Genomic DNA, 6,642 nt, shown 5'->3' with positions numbered 1-6,642 from the left:
CTTTATTGACTTCATCCAAAAATTCCACCTTTAAGAGTTCAATTCCTTCTTGTCTGTTGGGTGTGAGTTTCCTATCGCAACTTGCACTTCTCGTTCCCGAGTTGTTTTCCATCTTGCATAGGTTCTATATAGTTTGAGTAAACTTTTGGTTCATTTTTTCTTAATTTGGAGTGAAATCTACAAATTGACCTCTTTCTATAACATTTGAAAATGATTTCTCACTCTCTTTCAACCCTAGTGTTCAATTGGATACCTAAGCTATTTCTCGTTTTGTGTAATGATTCCTTTTTCTTACTCCTTTTCCGCGGTACTAAGCCGTATTTAATCATAATTAGTAAAGATATTATTCTTATTATAGAACTTTAAACTAAAATTTTGAAAATGCTTTTATGATTTTCAATGGTTTTAACATTAGTGAATGTTAAATCCCGTTGTTGGAGACGTCCCAATAATGGGTTTTCTCATTTATTGGTGTAGAAATATTTTTATATCTTGATATGAATGTGGATGTTCTTGTCTGATCAACGAGAGTATCACCGTTTCATTGAAAAGATACCTATATTTTCTTATAACTATATTATTAAGATGTTGTTTACTATAATTTCTCCTTCTAAGTTTCGAGGGCGAAACTTTTTAAAAGGAGGGGTGATTGTAACACCCGTAATTTTAATTGACCGTTAATATATTTCGGAAGTAATTTATTAATCAAGTAAAATTTGATATTAATGTATTTAAAGTAAAAATAATTCAAAGAAATATAATTTTATTATATTTTGAAGAAAAGTATTTATTTTGATAGTTTCAAAACGTTTAAAAATAGTTTAAACCGTGTAAAATTTTTTATTTCGAAATAAGGACATATCGAGAGGAAAATGATAATTCTTTTGAACATTGGGTAAACGATTTTGGATATGGGTCGTATGAGTATTCAATTTTCTTGTAATCTCGTGTTTTAAGAACTTTGGTCTTGTCGAATTTGCGTTTGACCAACGGTTCTAATTATTATCAAACGAGCAAAAACCGACTCGTAAAAATCCCGACTAAAAACCCGCTCCTTCCTCCTTTCCTCTTCCCTACCCGCGGCACCCCTTCCCCCTACCTTCCTTTTTCTGATTTTTCTTACCAACATCCTCTTCCTTATGTTTTTAACAATTCCAAAACCAAAATCACCATTTTCATCTTAAAATTCAAGCAAAAATCACCATAACTTCCTCATTTCTTATCGGATTTTCACATAATTTATATTTTCGGAATCCTCTCTTCGAGATCTACCTCCTGGTATATTTTAATTTCAGTTTTCTTGATGTTGTTTTAAGACGAATTTTGGCATAAATTCGGTATTTATACTTATTATTGTGTTTTTATTGTTTATTTAGGTGAAGAATTGGAAGACGAGTTTGGGGACTCGTATATTGTCGAAGATAGTGGTTAGTCGGCAGATTAGGGTTGGTTTTTAAGGTGCTAATTGCTCATTTTCTAGCTTAAGGTAACATATTTCGAGTTACTCGACGAATAATCGTCACATTCTTTGCTTTTTATATGTTTTTGTGATTTTTGTTTGAGTAGTAAATTTTCACATGATAAAATGGGTTGCATGCATGTCTAATGTTTGTCTTTTGTTAGTTTAAGTTAACCATTTGTATATTATTGTTTAGAACAAATTTGGATGAGTAATTATTTGATGGGACAAATCCGCGGGTTGGCTGGAACGTGTCAGTACCGGACCGAGACATTTTCCAATGTTTCCAAAAATATGACAGATTGAACGGCGTCGAAAAATTAGGTGGTTTAGCCACTTGAATCACTCAATTCGGAGTCCGTATGAGTATTTGGCGTCGTTTTACCGAAAAATTTATAGAAAAGTTACTGTTCACAGACCCGAGGTACTGTTCACAGCAGTGAAACAGGCCCGTGACAGGCATGGGCAGGCCCGTGCTTGGCCCGGGTTGGTCCGTTGCTTGTTTCGCGGTTTTTCATGCTTTGTTCATCACTTTAGGTTCATTAATGTTATAGTTAGAATAAGTAACATATGGTTAAACCTTTGAAATGAATAATGTTAATGGTAAAAATTATGTTTATATTGGTAGTTGCACATGTTAGGGTAGATTATAAAATGAAATTGTAATGATTAGGCTCAAAATGAATTTTATAGCGATAATTGTAATGTTTTGATGATTGTGCCGAAAACTGAGCCTTGGTCCCTTTGACTGATTCGATGTCAGTCAATTGTGTGATTGGTCAGCCGCAATTTAACCCGTACCTGTCGCAGATCGCTGGGTTGCGGGTAAAAATTCGGTTGGATGAAGTTTTATATGAATTGGATAATCGGCCTTTTTCTTGTTTTAGGCCATTTATTATATTTTTATTTCACATGTGTAGTTAGTTGATTTGAGTAGCTTCTTATATTGTAGAAACGGCCTTAGATTCCCTGAAGCCTTAAATATTGTTAATATTGCTAGAAATGGTATTGGTATTAAATACTTTCTTGCAGGTTGTTGTGTTTGTCATAGATAGGTCTTTATAGTCTCTGACGAGTATATGTTCACTGCTTAATAGCCTTTGTGTTCCTGACTAGTGGATTTATATCCAAGTTGGGGCATGACCTCGTTACTTATTTTGATAGTAAGTGGTCAGCTTAAGTACTAGTCAACCCTTTGGTGGACTCCTTAGGGTACTCACTTTGTTTTAGAAAAATTGTGGGTCTTGGGTGCGGTGGTGTGTATCCGCATGTCTAGGTCTGCGCAAATTTTAGGCTAGGGTTGTGTTGTGTCTTGGCCATGTTTTATTAATATTAACCGCTGAGCCAAGATACCGGTTCGATTACCTTCCCTACCTCGTGGTATAGACTCGAGTTACAAAGTGACTATTGACCGTACTAAGAACTTATGCCTGTCTTTGATATATTGCCCTTTCTTGTATGGTGATTTTATGAATTGTAATAGGTGAGATGTAAGCCGGTTACAATTGATAAAGTTTGGATTACTAATTGTTATATGTTTCACATGCTAGTTTACTTTGGTTAGTTTAGGGGTCATAGGTTAGAATACATGATAATTAAATTGTTTATCATATTGTTTACATGTTACACTACATGTTACATTAAATATGACGTTTCGTGGCTGGGAGGACTCGAAGTTACTCCCCACTGAATTGTGGCTTTCGTGTTTGTATAAAATGTGATTGACAGGTGCTTGATGCTTAGTTGGGGTACACGGACGAGCTAGTGAGCAAAGGAACCTTGGACCTAGTTTGGCTATTTTTAGTAGTAAACCTTTTAACTTTTGGTTATGTATATATTTTGAAGGGACATATGTCTCCCTCTTTTAATTTGGTTTGTATCACTATATTTTCTTGCCTTTAGCATAGTTATGTAAATTAGTTTGATAGAATTTACAGGTTTTGACACCCTCCTTTTGGAGATGTTTGTGAATGGTTTAGGAAAATTTTAAAAATTACAGGTTTTATCTAGTTGAACCAATTACAAACATATCCTGTCAGTTTTTCTGTAGAATTTACGTGTTTTAATTAACGCTAAATTTAAGGGTGTCACAATGATGATTATTAGATAGTAATTATATGATTGTGTGATTATAGGAGGTTTTGAATAGCTGATTGTGACGATCTTGGTGTTTGCCTTTCCAGGTAGGGTTTCCCTACTCGGTTATTGATTACATTGTGTTTGATGGTGGATTGTTGTTGGTTGTTTATTGTTGTTGATCTTTATAAGTATTGGTAATTGGTTTTGTATAAATTGGTTGGATGTGTTTGTTTATGGTTCGCGAGGCGCGTCCTCGGCTGAGTGGAGTCATGATGTGACCATTATTTGCGCACATTTAGTCCCCTAATTGAGCCTATTTTGTATACTATTATAAAATTCCATGGCCATTTTATCCGTCAAAACCTTCCTATTAGCTTTTCTATCGCATTTCATATGTTTTGTAGAAAAGGAGATAATAAGGCGGAAATTCCCGCCTTTCGTGCATATTTGGAAGCTTATTGATGATATTAGATGGACTAGTATGAAGAGGAGGCAAGAATGATGACCAAAGATGTAGGAATAAAGTGTATATAGAAGGATCAAAGGGTTAAAAGTAAGAATGACGAGAGGGAGGGCATTACAAGAAGAAATCGCTCGAAAACCGAACCAAGGGTTGCTCCTTTGGCTCTGAAAATATGCTAGATGGAACGGTATCGAAAAAAACAAGTGATCTAGGCTTTTGAATCACTCCAATAGGAGTCCGGATGAGGAAATAACGTCCGTTTTACAATCCGAGCTCAAGATACAGCTCAACCCGCTCGGGTCAAATTCAACCCGCTCGGGTTGAAGCCCAGGACGCCCATATTTCGCTCGGGACGAGCGTATTCCTGGACAGGAAGTCTTCCCTTGCTACGTGAACCACAGGACGCCCGTCTTCCCCTGAAGACGTCCGGGCAGAATCTCCAGAAGACGCACGTCTTCCTTACAAGACGCCCGGGCCCAGACCACCGAATCCGCCTATCCCGTGCTGAAGACGCCCGGATTCCAAGGCAGCACAACTTCGTCTCTTCAAGCTTCAAGAAAGATGCCCATCCTTCCAAAAATACCGGCGTTTCCTTAAGTAGGGACTTAATCGTCATTTAAGCCCTTAGTTAACCCTAATTCTTACACCTAATCCCCATTATAAATACCCCATTTGTAATAATCAAACAAGCAAGCTCTCTTAGTAGGAAATTCTCTTAGATTAGATTAGGAGTAGATTAGAATAGATTAATCTCAATCTTTCCACAAAATTACACATTAATCTCTCCTTAATTATTGTTCAAGTTTATTATTCAAGTTTATTATTGGGTAATTGAAGATTATTGGGTTATTATTGGAGAATTGACAACTCTTCATCAATCAATCAAGTTTCTTCTATTATTCTTTGCTTTATTATTTGGATCATCTTAAGTTGGTATAATTCTTTTACCCTTTACTCTTTATTGTTCATTTCTTCATTCCATTATCATGTTTATACTTGTTGTGATGATTGACACCATTAATGACATGTTTCCCATGATAATGAGTGAGTAGTCTCTTTAGCTAGGATTAATGGGTAATTAAGGGAAACCAACATGGGATTGATTCATGCTTAATCTAATATGTTTTCACAATTAAATTGCTTGCTTGTTGTGATGTCAACTTTATGCACATGTTATGTTTGATGAAATGCTAAGCCTATGAATACTTGCATTTACAACCATCTCTTATCTACTCAACTTGACTTGTAAGATATAAACCAACTCGAGTCTTGTTAGACCATGCATAGAAGTTGATTAGGAGGAAAGTAAGTCGACTTGTAGGTGTTGTACAATCTAATCGATTCGGCTCCGGGACCCAACTCTTCCTAAGAACCGTAAGACATAAACCAACTCGGTTTCTCCACAACATTAATTTCTTGCAACTTTGTAAACATGTTTGTATGATCAACACCATGAATCCCCTATGACCCCATGATATCCTAGCACTTTTAATCATTTGTTTACATCCTTTATTTCATTGCTTGTTTTACTTTATTGCTTTTATTAGTCTAGAACACAACTACAAACCCAAACCAATCGTGACACTAGCATAAATTGAGATAGATAGACTTAGAACCCAAAGCACACCGTCCCATGGATCGACCTCGACTTACCACTAACTAGTTGTATGTTGAGTATTATAAATGTGTTTGATTGGGAGACCCGACGACATCGACCGATCAAGTCACTTGCGGGAATGGCTTCACGCCCTTGATTTGCCCCTTGTGGTTCCCGTCACAATGGAGATGTTCACATTAAGGAACTTGGGTTTTCGCTCGGAGTTGATGAGCGGGGATTTGGTGGGTACGGCTGCGGTCCCCCACTGGAGGCATGGAATATCTGTTGCGATGGATATTCTGACAGGACTATACACTTTAGTGTGTAGTCAAGTGTGTGGAGATGTGATGGAGTTGGGTGATTTGTATATTGTTATATTGCTTATCTTATGTTGTGTAATCAGTAACTGACTTCGTTAATTTTTATAAAGACTGTGGTGATCCATTCGGGAATGGTGAGCAGTTGTTGAGTAGGTATGAGATGGATTGCGCGAGGGATAGCTGGGATGGAGTCACCACGTATCACTAGAGTCTTCCTTTGTGTCTTGAACTTCTATTTCTTTTCAGTTGGATTGATATTTTAGAACATATGTATTTCATTTTTACAGTTTTGGGATTTTCGCTATGTAATCAATTAAACTTATTTATTTAAGTACGTTCTTTTATGGTCTATTTGATATCAATTGCCTCGGGTAACCGAGATGGTAGCAATTCCATGCATTAGGTAGTCCTGATAAGGCATCTTGATGTATGAGAGTGTTATAATCTCTCATTTGCATCAAGGATATTTGCAGTAATCGTACCTTTAGTCTGCCATAATATAGTCATTGTGTCAATGGCGGCACAGACACTGGTAGCCTTTGTAGACCAAATCTTACCAACCAGGAGGAAACCTTTACTCCCCTTCTCCCCATCGTCCCCTACATCCCATACAAAAAAAATCACCCTCCGCAACTCCTTTATTCTTAGTTAGTTAATTTGCTATAGCCCTAAATCCGAAACACAACCAGCCTTTGTCAAACCTGCAAATCCCGTGGAAAATAGA

The 6,642-nt window shown here is 36.7% G+C and overlaps 1 long non-coding RNA gene across 1 annotated transcript; it reads left to right on the top strand.

Moving 5' to 3' along the window:
• Nucleotides 1–1,051: 1,051 nt before the first annotated feature.
• On the top strand, nt 1,052–3,323 carry LOC141656172 (uncharacterized). The gene is made up of 3 exons (XR_012548399.1): nt 1,052–1,278; nt 1,377–1,486; nt 3,188–3,323. It is a non-coding gene; the product is annotated as an uncharacterized LOC141656172 (long non-coding RNA).
• Nucleotides 3,324–6,642: the final 3,319 nt, after the last annotated feature.

The sequence above is a fragment of the Silene latifolia genome, chromosome 5 (assembly GCF_048544455.1).
Source record: "Silene latifolia isolate original U9 population chromosome 5, ASM4854445v1, whole genome shotgun sequence".
Taxonomy (NCBI): Eukaryota; Viridiplantae; Streptophyta; class Magnoliopsida; order Caryophyllales; family Caryophyllaceae; genus Silene; species Silene latifolia.
This window is presented reverse-complemented; position numbering and strand designations above follow the sequence as displayed.